Raw genomic sequence first — 22,439 nt, 5'->3', positions numbered from 1 at the left:
GGGTTCGTCCGAACCCCCCTGCCTACGTCCTTGGAATATAGACAAACAAGTTCGGTTCATCTTACTTTACAAGGAAAGTAGGTGAAGACATTGAATGGATTTGCCGATCAGAACAGGCTAAAGATTCGAAGGAAGATCCGTTGCATTTTGTCCCTTTGTATCTTAGGTGTTACTCAGTCAACCAATCGTCACCAATAACGTGTTGAAAAATTTTACGTTCACGAACTACTCCAGACCCTTGTAGCGCGCTGCTTATAATCTCTAATCGATAAGTGGCTGCGCGGAAAGGGTCTGGCCACGCGAGACTAGGCGTGGCCCACGAAATAAAATCACCGAAAAACCAGCCTCGATTTTCCCTTACGAGAATGAGGCAGTATTGGTGAGGTAAAACTAAGCCCAAACAAGCTTTCAGATCGACCCGAAGCGCTTTCGACAAGTTGCTACGGAATTTTAATTGTTTTTTATTCAAAGGAATTTTCTACTGACTGACTGACTGACTGACTGACTGATGCCTTCAGACAAGCGTAACTCGATAACGGCTAAGGCTACGGGCTTAATTTTTCACTGTTCGACGTCGCTTCGGCCCGACAGGTGCCTTTTGGCATACATAACAATTATTATACAATCACTTTTAACTTGATTTTAATGTACATTAACACTTATACCCCAGGCGGGCTCTGCTAATTAAACAATATAATAATAACTACAGTACGTACAGTGCATTCTTCATGGACTTACCAGTGTCCTCCTTTGTGTCCCATTCATCTTTACTGACAGGGAAAGGTGTTTTTTTTCTTTCTTTCAGTTTTTTCTATCCTCCCCGATCTCTAGCTAGAAGTTAAACCTAATTTAATTTATAAATGACAAAAATCAGAAAAAAGAAAAAGCGGCTAAACCTACAGAGCCTACATAGACCTACAAAAACACCGCATGGACCGCCAGCATACACACAGCAAAACCCCCGGACAGGGGCCTTAAGAAGAAAGCCCTGCAGACTACTGACCAAACTGCAGGGAGTGGGAGCATGAAACAGAGTTCAACTCCCACAAAGGACTGCCAGGCAACAGGCTAAATAGATGTAAAAATGTCCGGGCATTGTGGTGCCACAGACAAACAGAGAGTTGCTCTAGCAGATGGCGGTATGCTAGGCCACGAAAAATGCCACTCCTGGTGGTTGTCCTCAAAGCAATATCCTGCAAGACAGGACGACTAGCAGCAGACCACAAACCCAAGGACTCAACCACCAGGGGGACAAAGACACTTCCAGCAGCCTGTACAAGCTCATCATGGTGAGCATCCTTATCTTCTTCTCCCTTAGCAGCAGCCACACCTGCTGAAACTGCAGACCGACCCAACAGAGATTCTTGTAATGGACAACGCACAGTAACATCAAAATACGCAGGCTTCCCATGCACAATGTCAGGGTGAAAAACATCACCCGGGCGATCCAATCGGGAACCAGCACACCAATGCTCTTTATGGCAACCAGTGTTGTCCTGAAGTAAAGCATGATATATCACATCACATAAAGCATCGTGCTTACATATATGCATGGGTCCATGTCCACAGCCCAGCAGATGATCACCAAATTGATCAACAACACTACCACAATGGCAGCGAACTGGAGAAGTGGCAGAAAAGAGAGGGACACCAAGCCAGTATCGAAGAGAACATACAAACTCCTGTGAGGACATGGATAGGCCTAAAGAATCACAAGGAATGGCCCGAAGCCATGAACTGGTACAGGGGTCAGCAGAAATTGAACAAATTCTGGCTTGGTCCCGAATGGTAAGTGAATTAAGCAAAAGGGTCTGACGAGCAATATCAAGTTCATGTTGGAAAACACGCTGCCCACAAGCTGGATGGATAAGATTAGGAAGGGAATCACTGTGAATCAAGGGCAGCAGAATTGAGGTAGCAACATCCTGATCCGGGATGGAAGGAAACACGTCAGGGCCCCCACTAAAAGACTGGGGCAGACGATAACACAATTCTTGGGAGCTGGAACAAGAGCCTAAAAAGGCTGCTGAAGAGGTACTGGTAGCTTCACGCAAACCCAATCCTCCCATAGAACACGGTAGAGTAGCCTGCAGCCAAGATAAGTCAGATATTGAAGATTTGCAAATACGACCTAAAGCAGATCGAAGATTATAATCAAAACGTTCAAGTTGAGAAATACTGTCGTTCCAAGTGTTGGATCACGAGATTTCATCGTGGTAGTGTATGCGAGGTGTGAGTTTCGAATCACTATGTCTATGAGTTTAGAGATACGTCGGAAAGGATCACGCACAAAGAGCTTCTGTAGAAGAAAATATCTTGATCCCAATCACACCTCCAAAAGCAAAACAGTAACTTAACGAAGGAGAAGGTGCAGAAGATAACAGGCGTTTTTGAATGGAGTGGAAGGAAGTGATATTTCTAATTAGCCCTTTCATTGCTGAAACAAAGATGCCGGTTTGTTTTGTTAAACTACCCAGAGCTCATGCAGTAAAGTGCAGTGAAGTTCAGGAAGATGTTCTATATTTGCCTGCCAAGCAAAGGGTAAGAAACTAAACCTGCTTTGTTTGTGCCTGCCCTTCACAAAATTCTGTAATAGTTACAGAATGAGAATGAAAAACTGTCTTAGGCCACCATTGTTTAGTTGCAACAGTTGAGAATTTTTATGACATAGTAGAGCATTCAACTGAAAATAAACATGTAGACTACAAGAAAATACTTGCAGAGGTATGGAAGTAGAATTATGTTTTGTTTTTTTCCCAGGACGCCTGCACCCCTTGCCACCACCCCCGGCACCAGATGGTAAAAGTGCTGGACAAAAAAAACTGTCAACTCAAAAAAATCAATGAGATGGCAACACTTGGCCTTCCGAAATAGCAAGGTCAAGTGCTCCAATAGTCACAGGGCTGCCTTGGTGTGACCTTGCTCCACACAAGCAGGTCACTGCTGACCTGAGCAAAGAGAAGCTGGTGGAAGTAGAATTATGTATGTTATCAATCATATTCTCAAGCATCACAAAAATTTGTAGCCACTATTCATAAGACCTGGACATTGTGGAGATGGGTGGTTAATTATATAGCAATATTATAATACTGATCAAGTAGTCCAGTTCAGCGTTGTAAGTGGGTCAGTGCTGTTGACCTGTTTGACCCACTCACCCAAACATTAATCCGGATCTGACCTGCATGTGACCCGGTTTAATTTAAACAGAAGCATGCCCCAAGAGCTAGATTAAAAGTCCGCAAGTCTAGTCATCCCTACATTTTTTTACACTAAAAAAATTGTCTAAGAAGTGAGTAGCTACGTATTATCAAGTGGGTGTGGCTCCACGTACGTATTATCAAGTGGGGGTGGCTCCACATAAGCTTACATGCAGCTACAGAATTCCAGAAGTTAGTTACCTACATTTCAAGTAGCAATACGGATCTGGTGATGCATGCTCACAAAGCACAGCTGTTACAATTCCGATAAGTGGGCGTGGCTCTACATACCCAGCACAGACAGCAAAGCATATTCTGAATTGTGGGTGTGGCTCCACATAAGTTTTTTGAGTGTTTACAACTGCATTTCCATCAATACAATCGAGCTTGTTAACTTATAGTCACACATGATCTCATCCGGGTCAGACCCAGATATTCAGTGACCCACTTGACCCGGACAAAATGTGACCCAAATGACCTGGATAATCCGGATGATCCGGCCAACTTACAGTGCTGGTCCAGTTCCCAAGTTGGTAATAATGCCAAGCTGTAGTGAAGGACTGGATTTTAGCTGATATTTTTGCAAGAGATTAAACCTTTGTGATCCCCATAGACATAGCAACCAGCTATCAATTTATGGAGCCCACCTATCAATTTTCTGATATATTAGTTTGGAAAAAGATTGATAGAACAGTCATTTGCTCTAATAGAGCAGTCAGTAAGTGATCTTAGAAGAAATCTGTAGGGGCATGCCTCCAGACCCCAAGCTATGTGTCTATTTTCACACAGTACTTAGCTTTACAACTACCTGGAACAGGCCTCTGATTTCTTCACTGTTCAACGTTGCTTAGTATCTTAATTTGGCATACCGCAGTACTTATAATGCGAACATCATGAACCTACTTGAGTCTTCTTTTATGTATCTTTGCTGACAGTGGAAGATGTTGATTTGTGGTAGCTAGCTTCACGTAATGGCTTCCCTTCACGTGTAACAGAAGTTATCTGTATTTTCTGTTACTGTAGTGACTGGAATGGTTCCAGAGGAGCTTCCCATGCAATGCTGTGTAACTGACTGAACATGGCTGAAAGCAAAGTGTAGTAGCCTAATTATTGTTGGGGGCACGTTCAGATGAATACATGAAGTCTGGCACCTGTTTTCAGTTAACTATTTGACTTTACTCTGTTTGTGCAGACTATCCACTGAGTGAAACTCAACTATCCTTTGTTTAAATTGAAATAAGTTAGACTATGCCACAAAAATTATTATAATTATGCACCTATTAATTGCTTCAGCAAACAGTTCAATATACATCATCACATTCTGTGTACTCATTTGTACCATTAAGTAAACATATACACGTTTGTATCTATATTGTTCTAACCTTCTTGGTGAATAGTTGGATTTCTTGGTGAATCAGTGAATTTCTTTTCATAGTCTGTTGTATATTCCGATGTGTCACATGCATTATTAACAGATAATGTTTGTTTATTTAGAATCACTTGATGACTATTGTCATTCTTGTGGAATGATTAGTTTGGATGATGATATGACTGACATGGTGAGGTCTAGTTATGCAAACCAGGGGCGGATACAGGGGGGGGGGGGGTCAAAGGGGGCTTTTGACCCCCTCCAAAAATTTTTAGTATACCAAGATCGAGATACTCTAATAGAGCAGTCACTCTAATAAAGCATTCACAGTATTAGAACAGTGTGTAGTGAGTTATTTAAGGATTTTTATGTACTTTACCAGCTATAAATGCGTGGTTGGTGAGGTGGGCAACTATTGTCAGCTGGCTGTGACCTTTTTTTTTTTTTGGTCTCACCTTATCAAACCAGAGACAATGTAGTGCCTCAGTTCATTTTTGACCTCCCCTTTCTATAAGTCTGGATCCGCCCCTGATGCAAACTATATTTTTATTCATGTGTGGATTCCATATAGGTCAGGTGCAATAGTTGTTCATCAAGGGTACGGTACCATGAATAGCGTCCAGGAAGACATGTGGTTACAGCCAGGCAAGATAAAAGTGGACTTGATATATAACTTTTTTAGGTCTTACTGTTCATCAAAATTGATCATATGGAGCTGTACCTTTGTAACTCATGTATTGGAGTATACTTAGCTACATGTGTAACACAGGCTACACAGCATAACTGATTCCAAACACTATATATTTGCACTAATAGCTGTATGAGGTGACATTATGTAACTGCGTGTTGTGTTACATCTGCATGCATGGGATAATGTGAGAGTGAAACTATAAGTACGTGTACCATTAAACTGGACATTAAAGATATGATGTTGGGACACGAGTTACAATGCACCAAACCTTATGTGCTGATATGCATTTCATTACTGGTGGAGCATGCATGTGCAGTGTTTGTGCTGAACAACTGCTAGAAAAACATACAAGCAGGCTGGACTGTACATGTGCCCATCAATATCAGCTGATCGAAACGAGATGAACCTGCTAGCTACCACAAATGCTGTAGTATGCAGAGGGAAAAACTGAGTGAAAAAGACAGTACGCACCTTATCCAGGCCAGCTGCAAGCACGCAAAGGAACCTTGGAGGGAGAGATAGTCTGCAATGTAGCTAGAAGGTGTCTTTATCCATGTCCCTTCAGCCTAATAGCCTGTTATTCCTCCCTGAAAGCAGCTATGATACGCACTTGAATCATAACGGAGGTACGCTGAATGGACAATCCAGTTGATGTTCACAAATTGCGCAACGCAATTTATAAACTGCGCAAATTCACAGATTGCGCCTAACAGGGCTTTTCGCACACACGCACTCGATTGATATGGCTTCAATACTCGGCACGGCGCACGTGATTGTTAGCTATATTATTGCTATCAATTTTCGCCATGCGGTTATTTAATTCAAAACAATGAGTGTAGTGTGGTTGATCGGAGTTTTCCTCATTACACTCGAAGCCGACTTCGCGATTGGGATAATCGCCTCAACGTGAGTGTATAGCAATAGATACGTAGCTATTAGAAGTCAGCTAGCTATGGTATAGCTATTTTTGGTAGATGGCCGGCTATGTATAGTTTATTTGCTGTCATTGTTTTAGGGACTGCAATGCTACGAGAAAGGAATACGATTCGAAGGATTGCAGTGACTTATTTTCGACTTGTATACACAAACTTTCAGGCTGCCATGATACCACCAGGTTTTGTTCTAACGACTGCAGGGAGATATATCACCGAATGAGAAACTGCGACAACAGTTCTTTTTCCCAAGTAGGCCTAGATAAGTTAGACTTGCTGTGCTCCCCTTCTAGCTCGGAACACAACAAAACCTGTGCTGACCTCGTTTATAGTGATAGTCCCTATGGCTACAGGGTTGGCTGCTTTTCCGACTTGCTTTCCATTCAGTTCGGCATCAACACCACACTACTGATTCCGTGTTCAATGTCTTGCAACGAAACGTTGGCTTCCTATAAAGATGAGTGTTGTGCTATCAATGCTGGTTTACTTGATGAGGCTAGCCTCACACCTGATAAGGAAAGCATCCACACAGACAGGATATGGACAGTATGTGGAATCAGCAGTCCGGGAAAATGCCCCAGTCCTCCTCCACCCTCTGGACCCACAGTCAGCCCTACACTTTCACCCACTGTCAGCTCTACACCTTCACCCACTGTCAGCTCTACACCTTCACCCACTGTCAGCTCTACACCTTCAGTAAGTGATGGAATGGTGAAGATTGAGGCAAATTGTTTGCTATTCTTCACTATAGCAGCTCTGTTGTGTATGTATACCTTGTATTAGGTTCACAAATGTTATGTACTGAGCACCTGCATAGTAATGATGTGATATTTAATAAATATAGTCTTTTCACTAAAGTATATACTGCATGATGTGTGTAATTTAGTTTACAGTGTTTGATATGGTTTGCATGGTGTCTTGACATTTTCAGAATTTTTTTAACATGTTGTAAATATAGCAGTTTGTCTGTTGAACACTACATAATGATACAAAAACTAGCATACTAGAATATATGCATACAGATCATAAAATACATGTGACTGCACGCATTTAAATAGTGGACACACCACATGTATAATATAGGCGAATATCTGTACCCTATAACTTGCATTGCTAAAAATAATGAAGGCTGATGGCTAAAACAAATGTATTATGGTACATATAAAAGTTGCAAAAGTGGTCAAATTTTATGTGCCACATGCATGTATGTACTGCTTTAGCAGGCCCAGTCACAAATGATGAATAACTGATCTAGGAAACCTAAGGTGTTGCCCAATTAATGCTATACCTTTGCATGATCTATAAGTTACCTGTATGGAGTACAGTACAAGGAAAATGATATACAAAGAAGTATTTTAGTAAAATGATATAAAGAAGTATTTTTAAACCTTAATGTTATATCATAGTGACAACCATGCAGTCACAAAGCTATATATAAGTCTCCTTGTGACTATGTGTTGCATAGGAAACTAATGCATGTCATACTATATTAGGAAGTGCCCAATACAAAAAGTTTAATCTACCGTAAAATTTGTGACACAGCTAAACATGCAACAACCGTATGGATGTTGTGGGATATTAATGATAAATGTAATGATAGTGTGCAGATGGTAAACTTATATTCTTATATTTGTATACAAGATAGCACTGAAAATGAGTGATATCATACAAGTAAATGTGATAAAAGAAATCATGTAACTCTTCACCACACAGTACATGTTTCCAAATTAAAAAATTAAAGCAATAATAGTTTAGTTGTTTTTGACATCTCGAGCATTCCCCATCTGCAGTGCTTAGCACCATCCAACCATAGGTGTGAAATAATAGTGCCCACAGATAGTTAATACAGTTAGGAGCTACAACAGGACATCATTTGATACATCTGTTTACATTCACTCGAGCAAGTACGTAAGATCATGTGATATAGTTGTATAGTATATTCAGTGCATGTAATCATTGACAGTGCTTTGTTTATATGCTTTAGAGTTAGTTTTGGTATAATTACTTCTCCTAGATCCACCAACTGTCATCTGAGTGCTCTTTTAGATACGTGTACACTCTCTTGGATTCGTTTGAATACAATGCGTGTGGTATAATTGGTGTATACAGCCATGTTTGCTGTCTGCATACAACTGACTTTGTGTTTATTGTTCTTTTTTGCAATGAAGACTTCTCCCTCTTGGTGTAAGTATGCTATCAAATGACAAACAGTCAGGTTGCTCTACTACAAATAATGAGTTACAGATTCATGGCCTTTAAGTTGCGGTGCCAAAAAACCATGTTCTGATAAACATACAGGTAGTATAACATTATGTAGACCACATGTACACTCTCTTATTTATAGGATATATGGCACTGTTAATGTATACTGTGTAATGTGGTATGCTGTGCCCTTGCAATTAAATGGTACAACCTTGATGCATGGAGGTATGCATTGGTGACAAGTTACTTTGATAACCTAACACATGTTATATAGCCTATATACATGGGTTTCATATGTAGGCATGCATGTAGCTGTAAATGTTTAAACTTCTTGTTATATTCATTATTTATTTATTTTATTAAGGCTTTACAGCAGAAGTGCTGAAGGTCTGTATAGGATACCTGGCCCTACAACCAGTTTTAAAGTTGTTACAGAAACTGTGTTTGAAAAGGTGGAGAAAGGAGAAAAAATCCATGACTGGACCTGGGCAGCCTTGAACCTGCAGCCACCCTATAAATGTGGGAATACATAGAATTTATAGTTCCTTACCAAGAATGCATGGATAATTGATTTGTTTTCATTCCATTCTTATAGTGCAGATTTTGGCCTCCTAGGGAATAATAAACAACACATCTCATTTCTCACAGCACAGCAAACCTATAGCCATCAGAAATGCTGTTGGAATGGCCAGGTTACATATCAGATTCCACTACAAGTATTTGTATTGGGAAATAAGTATAATGGACACTCGTCATGCATATTATAGAAACATGCATGAAAGACAAAGACCATCTTCACTTTTACTTTGCAGGGGCGGATCTAGGATTTATAAAAGGGGGGGGGGGGGCTAACTCAAGGTACTAATCTCTTGGGTAGAGATGTGCAAAGCATGCTGGAACTAGGGGGGTCTGGGGGCATGCCCCCCAGGAAAATTTAGAAAAATGGATGCTAAAATACTGCAATTTGGAGACATTTCCACATAAAATTCATAATATTTTCTGCCTATAGATATTTTATATACTGCCTTTAGATTATAGGTATGGCTCTCTGAAGCATTTTGCTAATGGAAAAGTTTGGGTAGGTACAGACAACCAAGTACATGATGCACCCCTCTCACAATTGCACAACACTGAATAGGTGCATGTTAAAATAAGAATGTTGAAAGTGGAAAATTTTGAAATTTGAACAATACAAGATTGAATCTGAGAGCATTTTCAGTGGAAATTGTCTACCTGAATTAAGTATTGCCATACATATTAACTACACAAGTAGATGAATGAAACCCTTTAAACAGACCAATGCACTTCATTGTATGTATAGGTGCAGGCAGATTTGGCATAACAGAACCAACTACATGTTTCCAGTGAATGTTCTATTAGAGTAGTTAGCTGACTGCTCTATTAGAGTATCTCGATCGTGTACACCTCCAATGCTGATCTGGGTCCTTGTTGCATAAACTTTAGCATAAATCCACTGATAATACCTTGGAAAGATGTTTATAAGGTGGTTTTATGAGTATTTGTATTATTAGTGATCATATAATTATGCTAAGACAAAATTTCATTATAATACTCAGCATATTGATCAAGTAAAGCCTAAATATGAAGGGGGGGCTTCAGCCCCCAAAGCCCCCCCCCTGGATGCGCCCCTGCTTTGCCTTTCAGCCAAGCTTGATGCATGTATACATGATCTCTTATAAGCAGCATGGTGCTAGTTTGGAAACATGCATGCCCAATGTATACGCTGACAGTATCATATGCCATGCATTGATGTGTAAACCTTACTCCATTTGGACCACCTTGATTGGACACATCAACCTCATGCCTCAAGTTATACAATGCACATTAAGTTTAGGTGCTACATGATCAACATTTTGATATGTAATAGCTTTTCACATTCATCATTTGTGATAATTCTATCAATATCACTTAATGAATAAACTTAGCCTACCCAGGCAAAACGATCCTGTAGGAACATTACGCAATATCCTGCAAAAGAATCCAGTCATTTCTTGCAGGATCTTGCAAGACTCTTCATTTCTTGCAGGACTCCTGTAGGATCTTGCAGGATCATTTTTGCTGGGTAGTCTAAATCAACAGTCATTGTAGCATTGGCAGCATATTGGGGAGACCAGCCCCATCATCATCTCCTCCAAACAGCACAAGATCCCCTCAGACACACCAGATCCCAGAAAATTACAGTGGTCTAGTCGAGGGGTCACCAACTGTTTTGAAATCTCGTACAACCCTTTCGAAATCTGTGAAATCTCTGGAATTTTGAAATCTGAAATATAGCACAACCCCGTAATCTTGCCGTAATTCTTCGTTTTCTAGCTTTTTATAACACGTAGATATAACGAATAGTTCCAGCTATTTACTTCTTTTGGTCTTGTTAAAATAAACTATATATATACTGCTATGCATGCATGACGCACATTAGTCTGGCGCCGCCGACCCTATTTAGGCGCTTGTATAAGCGCCTAAATAGGGTCGGCGGCGCCAGACTAGACGCACATATCCAGCTATGGCAAAACATGCATTTTATTATTATTACTACTATTATTACTAACACTTTACAGTGACCAGCCACACTATTCGTCTCGCGCGTAGTAGGTAGCTACACTGGAGGCATAGTGCATGCACAGTCACATGCATGCTAGTATCACAAGTAGATAAACATAATTGTAGGTATAGTATATAGCTAGTTTATAGGCATCACAAATTATGTAATAATAGCATATTACACGCACAGGTACAGTAGCTATATGAGCTACATTATAGTTAAGTGGTGACGCCGTATTATACTCGTGAGAGTTTTCATAATGTTGTGTGGCAACCCGATAGCTAACTATACGTAGCTGTCTACGTCTAGCTACGTAGCTCATGGAGACTGTGACATGGCTCATGCTTTAAGTGACTTCCCTAACTGTATTCATAAATCTCTCCTGCTTTTAGATGGCCTCCCTCCTGCTTGTAGGCGGCTTCTTTTATTGTATTCATAAATTCCTCCTGACTCCCTCCTACTTTTAGATGGCTTTCTTTATTTTCTCCTGCTTTTAGAGGATCTCTCCTGCTTTAAGAGGCTTCCTTACCATTTATATAAAGATCTCTTAAAGCTAGCATCTCTTGTGATTAAGCAGAAAGGTTGGAAATTGCTGCAGAACTACGTATGTAAAGATGGATGAGACAGCATCGCCAGATTCCCACTTAGTGGTAGATAACTTTGTACAATGACAAACTGCCTAATACTCTTGTTTACTGTCTTATGGCTGCTGGTATGTGTGAGCTATTTATATATAGCTATATAGCTACTTTCCATTGTGGTCCTTGAATGTACAACCGTGTAACTATTGTAATCTTTATAGCTTTGCAGTAGCTACTAGTGACCAGGCCCACTGTATGTGCTGCAGTCTCATAGAGTTTAAATGCACAAATCAGTATTATGTATGCAAAACTATAAAGCTTTACAGTATACTTAGCTAATAGTTAACAAAGGCATGACATGTAGCTAATAATATGTACATATATCATAATTCCAGCACTACATTAGGTAATAGAGACATATAATGTACAGGACAGTTAACCATTTGTTACTTTTCTGTGCTGTATAGGATACGATGATAAGGATGCTGTAAAGCTGATGACTGTGCCAGACAGCATAGCAGAAGTTGAGGAATTCATAACAGAAAACTTCCCTGGAGATAAAGCTTACTTTGGTCAAGTGAGAGGGAAAACATTTAAATTTCCACCAGGACATGCTGCTAAACTGAAGAACTTTATATCAGAGATACAAAGCAAGAACAGTGTTCCACACTTGGTGAAGTCCAAAAACAAAGGAAGCTCAAGTTCTAAGCCCCATTCAAGCCCATTGTTATGCTTGAGCCTGATGCTATTTATGTAGCCATTAGACAACAGATGGTGAAATGGATCCGCAATCAACCTACCAAATTATCTTTACAGGAGAACCGTGATTACAGAATTGTTGTGTCTCCTATGGCTACATCTGAAGAAGGGGGCTACCGAGTTTTAGTGCACTGTTTGCGCTGTTCCATACAAACCTGCCACTATTCCATGGAGCCACCCCAATTATGTGAATACATGTACATCAGATAACTGATTTTTTGCAAATAATGCTTCTGCATTGTCAACAGCACAATAACAACTTTCTTCAGCTATTGAACAATAGTCAATCTGAGTGTGCTCTAAAAAAAGGAATTGCATTAATGATCAATGGTGACATCAAGGAGGGAAAGGCTAAAGTACTTGACTACATTAGCTCTGTAATTTACCACAAAAAACTTTCTGGAAAGATGGATTGCTTTGGATCAGAGTATAGCAGGTTTTTACAAGCATTCAATCATGTGTGGAAACTGAAATTATATCTTAAATGCAATTCAAAACATTGTCCAAATAAATTTTCATGTCGTAACCAAACCACCTTTTCACTGCAACCAGTAATTAAAGTTTCGTTTGAACAGCAATTACGACAGCATTTTCCATATCCTGAAGACATGGTTCCAGGAGGATACTGTGGTGCAAGTGAATTTCAATGCGATCCTTCTCCCGATGTACCCTGCAACACTAAATAACATAGTAGATGTTAAACCTGGGACATTAAAAAACTGTTATGTGTGCCAAGGAGATCTAATTGTAGAAAAAGCGTTCTTCAGTGAAAAATCAGTTTGGTTGTTGCCGTTCGATGTTAGCGCTCTACAGAATAATGAACTTTATGATCATCTGCCAGAAACAATATTATTTTGTATATGGCAAAACATACCAGCTGGTTGGATACACAATTTATCAGGGAAATCATTTTACCTCAATAATTAGATGGATTGGGAAAAATCACTTTTATGATGAACTCAGAAATGACCAAAGACGACTAGTCCTGTATATTGAAAAAGTTGCTAGAAGATGTGCTGGATCATATGCGTATTATTTTATCTTAACTCTTTCAATGACTCCTGTAATAGTCAATTTATAACCACACACACCAATCTATACAATATATGATTGCCAGTATAGTGAGCATATAGCTAAATAAGTGAAATCAATTTCAGGCTTATTGGTACTATAAGTTAAGGTCTGTATAGCTATGTGCATTTATTGTGTATGGAAGATGTCTTTTTGCCACATTAAATTTATCATTTGCAATTCTAGATATCTTTATAGTGGATTATATATATGTAGCTATGCAGCTGTTTAGTGTTGATATACAGAAAAACTGCAGTCCCTGTCACTATACAATATATAGTCCCTGTCACTATATAGTGTCTCAGATGAAGGCACTTGTGAACCGAAGCTTGGCTAACAGAAACACTATATGAAATTACTATATAGTGCATACACTACATGTAAGATCATTAAATTTTACCAATCTATATAGCTATACGTATAAACATTTATGTAGCAGCAAGAAATTACATGGGGGTGTTGAGTCTTTATGACACTGCCTACAGTTCAGAATGTTTAAACTGGCCATGTGTGTAACAGGTTTAAATCTTGCCATGGCTACAAAGTAATGCACAGAAGTATATATGCACCCAATATTAGCTACCTTACTTACTTTTTTGTCTGGCTGAAGTTCATATTTTTCTTTAGTAGCAAGTACAACTCATTATAGCTACCATTCTATACGTATAGTGTGTTAAAGTATGTTGTGTGTTCCTTTAAATGGTCTCCCTCCTGCTTTTAGTTGGCTTCCCTCCTGCTTTTAGATGGCTTCCCTCCAGCTTTTAGATGGCTTCCATCCTGCTTTTAGGTGGATTCCCTCGTGGTCTACTAAATTCTGTGTAGTCACTTTGAAATCCTGTGAAATCAAGCAAAATTATGCAAGATTTAATCATAATCATAATCATTTCGAAATCTGTACGCCGATATGCGGAGTTGGTGACCCCTCGGGTCTAGTTTGAATTGACCCCAATACCACTCTACTCCACAAAGAAACTATCAACCGGAACAGCACAGCCTCCATCTCACTAACAAATGTATATAGCTTATCAAGATATGACTCCTTCAGGTCCTCTTTTTGAAGAAACTCCCACCCCTAAACGGGTACTGAGGAAAGCCGGAATGGAATCAATCGGGGGGCGCGCCAAGTTTAAAATCGTTTCAAACAGATTGTGCACTATTTCCAACTGTCACACAATAACTAGAATTATGCTAGAATTAGTTTGTTTCTGTTTATAGGCATGCTAGTAATCGTTCGCTCGAAAGTTCTATTAAATGCCCACCACGTGGCAAGGTGTGTGTAAATAAAATCCATTCAGTTTATTTGTATTTGTATTTTAAGGATAAAGGCTTATGCCTGTACATCCATAAACAAATTAATAATTATTATGTACTTAGCTATTCTAATTACTATACAAAATCAAATAAGCAATTACTGTAGTGTCTGTCCAGCAGTGTTTTAAAATCATTGACAGAGGGAGAATCAACAATAGATTGGGGTAATGAATTCCAGTCATTGATTACTCTGTTACTGTAATAGTTTAGTTTAATCCTGATGTAGAAGTACTTCCTTACCATTCCAAAAGGTAAACTACTGTAGTATTTTCATGTTGTAGCGGTATTCAAGCCTTTTTGTACAAGTGTCACTGGTTTTCTGAAGCGACTATAATTCTACCATTATTGGCAGCGATTTTCGAGAGTTAGCAAACTGCAGTATGTTATGATTAATAGTGCTTACAAAAAATAGAAACAGCTTAGCTAAATGATCGTTGTTCAGCTTAGACGATTGCACAACGCATTCTTGCAGTGGGCATTAAATAGAGCCGTCAAGCAAATGTTTTCTAGCATGTCTATAGCAGAAGCGAACTAATTCTAGTTATAGTGTGAAAGTTGGAAACTGCACAATCTGTTTAAAACGATTTTTTAACTTGGCGAATGCCCCCTATTGTTTCCATTCCGGCTTTCATCAGTACCCTCTCTAAGGTAAGACGCTCTATATTAAACCTAATGAACAACAAATGGAACAAAAAATGAGAAGTAGGGCTTAGACAGCTCAAGATAACTGAAGCTGAACATTACCCTTAAAGAGATGACCAGAGGAGGTTTGAAGGAACTAATTCAGCTCATCACTTTACAACAGGATGTCTTCTTTATCAATTTGTATGTTGGATATTCAGTGAACACTGTCGTGTGTAGCTAGCTAGTGATTGTTGTATTAGAATACCATGCTTTAAATAGCTGTATGGCAGTGTTTTTGTGCACAGAAGTCAAAGTTTGCAGCTTGTATGAACTGGCTGTGGGATCCGCCTCAGGGTGCAGTGAATCCTCTACACAGCCTACACTACTGAAAAATCATCAAGGCCCAAGGAAAATCCTATTAAAATCCAATGAACTGCAAGTTTTCAGTGGTCACCTTCAAACAAACACTAAAATTGCAAGTTTCATAATATTTTTCAATGAAAATTTGCCAGGTTTCATAGCAGTTTTCATCAGAAAATTCAGAATTTCAAAGATTGTTATATAGTTAGTCACCACTCCCAGTTCCCTTAAAGACTCTTCCCAGTCTGAGTGTATGTAGAGCGGATGGACTTCATGATTTGTCTGAATGCTGAGTAAGCCTCAGCAGTTCATCAAAATTAATGTGCAAATATGGCAAAAACACATGATCAACATATACAGGAAGAATGTGGTAGCTATATCAAAACAGTTTGTTCATACGTTTGCCCTATGAAATTGCATCACATTTTGTAATTTCATTGTGCATTTACACCTAATTAAAATTTACAGGAGGGCGGGTACTTTTCATTGGCTTTTTATAGGAACCATATCAAAACATGCTACAGTGGACCCTCGGTTATCCGAACCCCTTTGTTCTCAGACAATGATAAAATTGTTCAGATAAGTAAATTGTTCGGATATAACCAAATCCCATACATTCATATACAAAAGATCTGTTGAAATACTTTAATAGAATATACGCCAGTACTTAAAAAATATGTACTCTGATAGAACAATCATTTCCAATTTCTGATAAATGAGGGTAGGATAACCGAGGGTCTACTGTATTGGGAGTTGTCAACTGAAGTGGTCAAAACAAAATTTTACACATCAAGTTTTACTCAAAATTTATGTACTAAAACAGCTTATATAACTGCACCATGTATACAATTTTCTATTGGTGAAATTAAATCCCAAGAGGGAAACCCCCAAGAAGCAGTGTGTTACCCTCAACCAAATTTGCTAATCTTGGTAACATTCTAGCATACTGATTAAGAATCCATCTGAGATGGTAGTGCTGAACTGATTATTTTACAGAGTTACATTGTAATACATACAAAAAAAACAGCCACACACCTGAACACACATTCTGATGATACAAGTCCTACCCTGCCTTTTTTCTTGGTCACTGGACATGCCATTTTTATACCTCATGATCATTTGGATTCTGATGAGCCATAACAAATCTCCGTAGTAGTGTTGTAATTGTGCATTTTAGTTAAAGTTATTGTTATTGTAAGGTTCCAAAAATTAAATTATTATAGTTATTAACTGTTAACAATAATTCAGCCCATAAAGTTGCTGTTATTGTAGTGTATAGCCTTGACATGCAAAAAAATTAGTTTGTAAAATGTAATCTCTAATAAGTAACTTCAGTGTTAATAGTATTCCTTAAACTCTGCTCTCCATGGCTTCGTCTGACTCTGAGGCCAAAATGAGTGCATGAGATGTGCATGTTTATAATAAGAGTGACATTGTTTTCTAATAGATTTTTTTTCTGTGCTAAGTGCATGCAGGATTCTATAAATTTGGCAATTTGGTCACCATTTATAGACAAGAGAACTGTTTTGTCATTAATGCAATGCACAAGGAAAGCTATAGAGATGAGATAACTACCAAATTGCATGTGTGTGCCTCACACGTAACACGTGATGGCTAAGGTGTCTTTTTGTACTTTGAATTTAAAGTATTACATTATGTAGAAATGTAGCACAAGGATCTAGGTGGATTTAACATTTTGCTAAGCAGGTGTCTAGTTGCCAAGAAAATGATCCAATTGTGCCCGACAACTGTAGAAATCAAAGCATGGTACAATCTGTTGATTTTTCTCACTACTTTAGATATATTTTAAGATAACCAATATTTAAATAAATTACTCTTTAGCTGTTTGGAATGAACTGCTTAGGACTGTTTCTGAAGCTTTTACGTATAAGGCTTAACTTGTGCTTAAGTATCCCATATGATCTTCATTTATGATCTGGTATTCTGTTGTAAATAAGTCAAAAATAGGTGCTATAAATTGATTGCCAGTGCAATAATTTTCCTAATGTTACAAAAAAGATTTTAGAATTCTTGTTACTGTTATTAATTGTTGTGTTGGATTAATATTAGTTATTGTTTGTAATTTTTTTTTGCTACTACAAAAACTATTTTGATTTAGTTATCAAGACACACGATAGTGTGTCGTGCGGCCCAAGAAGCCGGCGCGCCACACCGTGAGTAGAGTATATGCTGCATATATGAGACACCAAAATGCAACCACATGCTATTCCGGAAGGAAATAGTTGTTGACCTCCAAAGTTTTGGTGCGTGTAGTGTATCTACCCTAATATCTTTGGGTGGTATTTAATCATAATAATTATTGTTTAGAGCAGCAAAGTAGACAGTAGAGCATGGCATGGTCAATGACCCAATTATAGGACTTTGGATGGGTTATGAGACACCTGCATTCAACACTTCGTAAAAACAAAAGTAAATCACCCAAAGCATTGAAACTTGGAATGTAGTTACAGTCACTATTGCTCTATTTATTGGTGTAGTAAATTTTTTAAAATCATGGTATACCAACAAGAAATGCTGAATAAACAAAATACAATCAATTAACCAATTATGGGACACTTGCAGCAATTATGAGACACTTGACTTTAAAAACGTTTTACTGCATCAATTCATGAGTGAAACATATTCTAATATCAGTTTCAACTCACTTATGATGTTGAACATTGGAAAAGTTTTAAGCCACGCCCCCTTTATTCTGCAAGCTATGCTACTAACAGAGGTTAGTGAGGTGAATTTTAACCAACCGAACAGGTAAAATTTTGGCGTTTCTCACATCTGAAGGTTCTTAGAGTACTCATTCTAGCAGAAAATGGAGCTAGCTAGTATTAGTATACATAGTAGTGCGAAAATGTGCAGCGTTCAGAATTTACCTGATTGCAATTAGGCTAAATTTGCGATAAATCATATGTACTGCAAAACCAGGCAACTTAATTTAGCCCATATTTACATGGTATGTTTACTTCATCATGGAGGGTAATTGATGCAAAAATCGTGGTGATTCGTCAAGGTGTCCCATAACCCCTGCTGTCCCATAATACCAGCACGTACTCTATATTAACAGGAAGAAAGAAAACGCAATTTTTACACCTATGTAGCTCTGTGATCCCTTATCCGATTGGAACCAAATTTGCTACAGATGTGTCGGCCAGTTATGGGAGTCTACATGCCAAATTTGAAGAAAATTGGTCCAGCCATTTCCGAGATACGAGCGAACACAATTTCGTTTTAATTTCCTCGTTTTTTTCTTCTTCATCTTCTTCATTTCGCACACTTCGCAAAATCTGCCATAAAACACGAATGCGTACTCGAATAGGGCTGAAATATGACACACTTGAAGGGCTCATTAAGGCGGATCTCAGTACCAACTTTGGTAGGAATCCGATGAACATTCACGGAGTTATTACCGATTATGTGCGTACAATAGGGTCGAAGGTCTGTCACGCCTACAGGGTAAACCCCTTGGAGGAATGAGTTGAAATTTTTTTTTTTTTTTTAATAATACAGTTACAATACAAATTACTCTACAACTAAACTACAAACACAATTAATTACAATGGGGGTTTGGGGAAAGGAAAATCAGAGTCCTCACACTGCAAAGCCCAGTACCGTAAAATCATACAGGCATTGTTCGTCCATAAAGAAACCGAAAGTTGTTGTAACAAATGTTTACGAGCCTGTTTGGTTGATGCACCACTTCTGGCTGTGGTGTGTTCAGTGATGGTACGAAGGGTCTGAAGCGCAAATGGTGACCAAAAACCAAAAGTTTCTACAACAAGTGGGACAAAGTCACACCCTGCCTCCTCTACAGCATCTTGATGTCTCTGGTCCTTGGCTAACTCACCTGCTGCAGCAGCTACCCCAGCACAAGAAGAAGAAAAAGAAATGTGAGAAGGCTGGGTAGTGCTACGAACAGACACATCAAAATAAGCTGGACGACCATGCTGAAAGTCAGGGTGGTACACATCACCTGGGCGAGAATTATCTTCATAAGAAACACGTTGTTCCTTCAAAACTCCTGAGTGACTCTGGGACAAAGCATGACAAACAATGTCAACTAGAGCATCATGGCGACGAATTCTCATAGGACCATGAGAACATTCTAGAAGATGGTCACCAAATTGGTCGATGGAAGTAAGACACACACATAATGGGGAAAGTGGAAATAGAGGGATTCCGAGCCACAAACGAAGGGCAACAACAAACTCAGGACCAGGAATAGCCAGAGCAAGGGAGACTTGAGGAATAGCTTTGAGCCATCCACTGCTAGTACCAGATGAGTGAGAGAGAGCAGTAAGTCGAGCACGGTTTCAGATGTTGAAAGAAGCAAATAGTTGGTCATACTGATTTTGATCTAACAGAGCCTGTAAGTCCTGCTGGGTAGCAGAGGGAATAAAGATATCAGATGTAAACCTTTCAAAGGTAGCAACAGCATGTTCTTCATTTGGAAACACTAGATCATGAAAGTCCTGGGATAGAAGATGAGAAGCCAGGAGACGAACACTATTACATGAACCCAAAAAGGCCGCAGCAGCGGAAGAAAAGGATGAGCGCAAGCCCAGACCCCCAAGCGAAATGGTAAAGTGGCCTGGCACCAAGAATCATTAGGAAGACTACATTGTATTATGCGACTTAGGCAAGATTTAAGATTAGAATCAAACTGTTCTAAAAAGGAGTGCAATATACAGAATGGCACTGTGCGCAAAAGATGAATGATCTTGCAGCTTCCAAGGCAGCTGCGTAGTAAATGAAGCTCGACTTGAGGGTCTTCTAAAATTGCAATGCTGTCTTGAGCAGCTGTAACCTTGGCTAAACGAGAGAACAAGAACTGATCAAAAAAGTTGTCAGTTCCCCAAATAGGAGATCCCAAAAGCTCCAAACCTTCACCAGCTCGGTTGATACTGGTGGGAAATTCAGAGAAAGAGTCTCCAGAAGGCCAGAATAGTTCGCACTTGGACAGATTTAAATGGAGACCAAATCGGGGACCATGAATTGAGAAAGAATCTAAAAGCTTCAGTAAGGAAGATTTCGAACCAATAAATGTCCCATCATCTAAATACCACAGATGTAATTTGACTAAATCATGAAGCTTGACAAAATCAATAAACTGTAACAGAACTAAAGAAAAAAGCAAAGGGCCCAAAGGATCACCTTGTTGTACACCAGATGAGGCCATGATACGTCTAGAACCAAAACGAAGCTCAGCAGGTTGTGAGTAGCACCACTTAACCCAAGCAGAAATCTCTGGGAAATCTTCAGCAACTCGTTCGAAAAAAGCAGTACGACTACATTCATTGAAAGCGTTCTTCATGTCTATTTTTAGCAGAGCTAAGGAAGAGTCAGAAGCATGTTAGTAAATATAATGACGAGTAACGTGGATAGCAGTCTCCAACCCCCCAGGAATTCCAACCCCCACTTGACCGTAGGGGATAAAAACACTAGGGAGAGAAGGACGAACAGCAAGACAACATAATCGACTTGCTAGGCGCCTAATTACTTCACCCACAGCAATTGGGCGGACCCCTCCACCTTTCTTTAGCAAAGCAGTCAAAGGAGCTCCACACAACCAAGGAGAAAGACAAGAAGGAGCTTTTCCAGAAAGCAAATGGTTCATCAGACAGGTTAGAGAAAGAAGACAATCATGAGCGGCAGGAGCAGTGGACCCAGCAATCACATCCAACAAATGTTGAGCACAGAGTTTGGAAGCTCCAGGGCTGGTGCCCTTTGGAAATGCTCGCAAGCAAGACAAAACCATTGAGTCATCAACTGTCAATGCAGGCTTAGAAGGCAACACACTTACATCTGGACATGGCGAAGAAGGGTGACGATGGAGCAAATCTTCATATGCTGAATCATCATCATGACCAGCAACACCCTGAGATGAAAGGGCCTGAAGAGCATTACTATATCTTCCCTCCCTAGCCCAAAACAAAGCACGAGCCTTACAATACAAACCATGAGAAACCCCTCCACGAGGCTTAGAAACTTTGAGATCATCTAGCAAAGAATTCCAAAGGCTATGAATGCCCCCAGACTGATTCCAAATATGTAAACGGTCAAGTAAAACAGAAGACATGACAAAGCGATGATGGTAGCTGGAATGCGTAGAACAGCTTTTGCAAACATAGTCAAGCGAACAAAACCCCAAACAGATGAGCAAGCTTTACGAAGTTCAACACTTAAGACCCTGGCTAAAAGAGGGCGGACACTATGAGGAACATGGGCAATAGTATTAACAGGACAAACCATAACATGGTCCATCATAAAGGTAAGTACCTCAGATTCCATAGCCACAGGACCTTGAAAAGAGCCACATGCAACAGAGTTTAAACCAATTTGTAATGGATCAGATGAAGTGGAGGAAGGTTCATCAATGATAGGGGGAGTGGAGGCACATGGGATGGACAACTGAGATAAGGGAATGCTTGACACAGTATTAGCATTTACAAGTGGTGCACCACAATGTTTTCCTGTACTCAGAAGACGTCTACATCCAGAATTACGAAAACGTAAGTGAGAAGCCCAACGGCAGGAAGGTTGTGAGCAAATCAAACGATTACAAGAGTCAAAAAAGTCAGCAGGTGGAAAGGTAGACCTTGAAATATGAACAGAATTAATGTGCTGCCAGAGATGTGAACAGGAGGAGAAATGCTTATTGCACAAAGGACAGTCATTTAGATCTGAAACAGGTGACGGGGTGTGACTGGGGCTGGCTTCAAGGGAAGATAACAAAAGATCTGGATCATCAGCTGCAACGGCTGTAG

At 39.5% G+C, this 22,439-nt stretch overlaps 1 pseudogene; it reads right to left on the bottom strand.

Annotated features, from left to right (window-relative positions):
• Positions 1–895: 895 nt before the first annotated feature.
• Positions 896–22,096, bottom strand: LOC136237689 (uncharacterized; annotated as a pseudogene).
• Between the last annotated feature and the right edge of the window lie 343 nt (positions 22,097–22,439).

This window comes from Dysidea avara, chromosome 11, assembly GCF_963678975.1.
Source record: "Dysidea avara chromosome 11, odDysAvar1.4, whole genome shotgun sequence".
Lineage (NCBI taxonomy): Eukaryota > Metazoa > Porifera > Demospongiae > Dictyoceratida > Dysideidae > Dysidea > Dysidea avara.
This window is presented reverse-complemented; position numbering and strand designations above follow the sequence as displayed.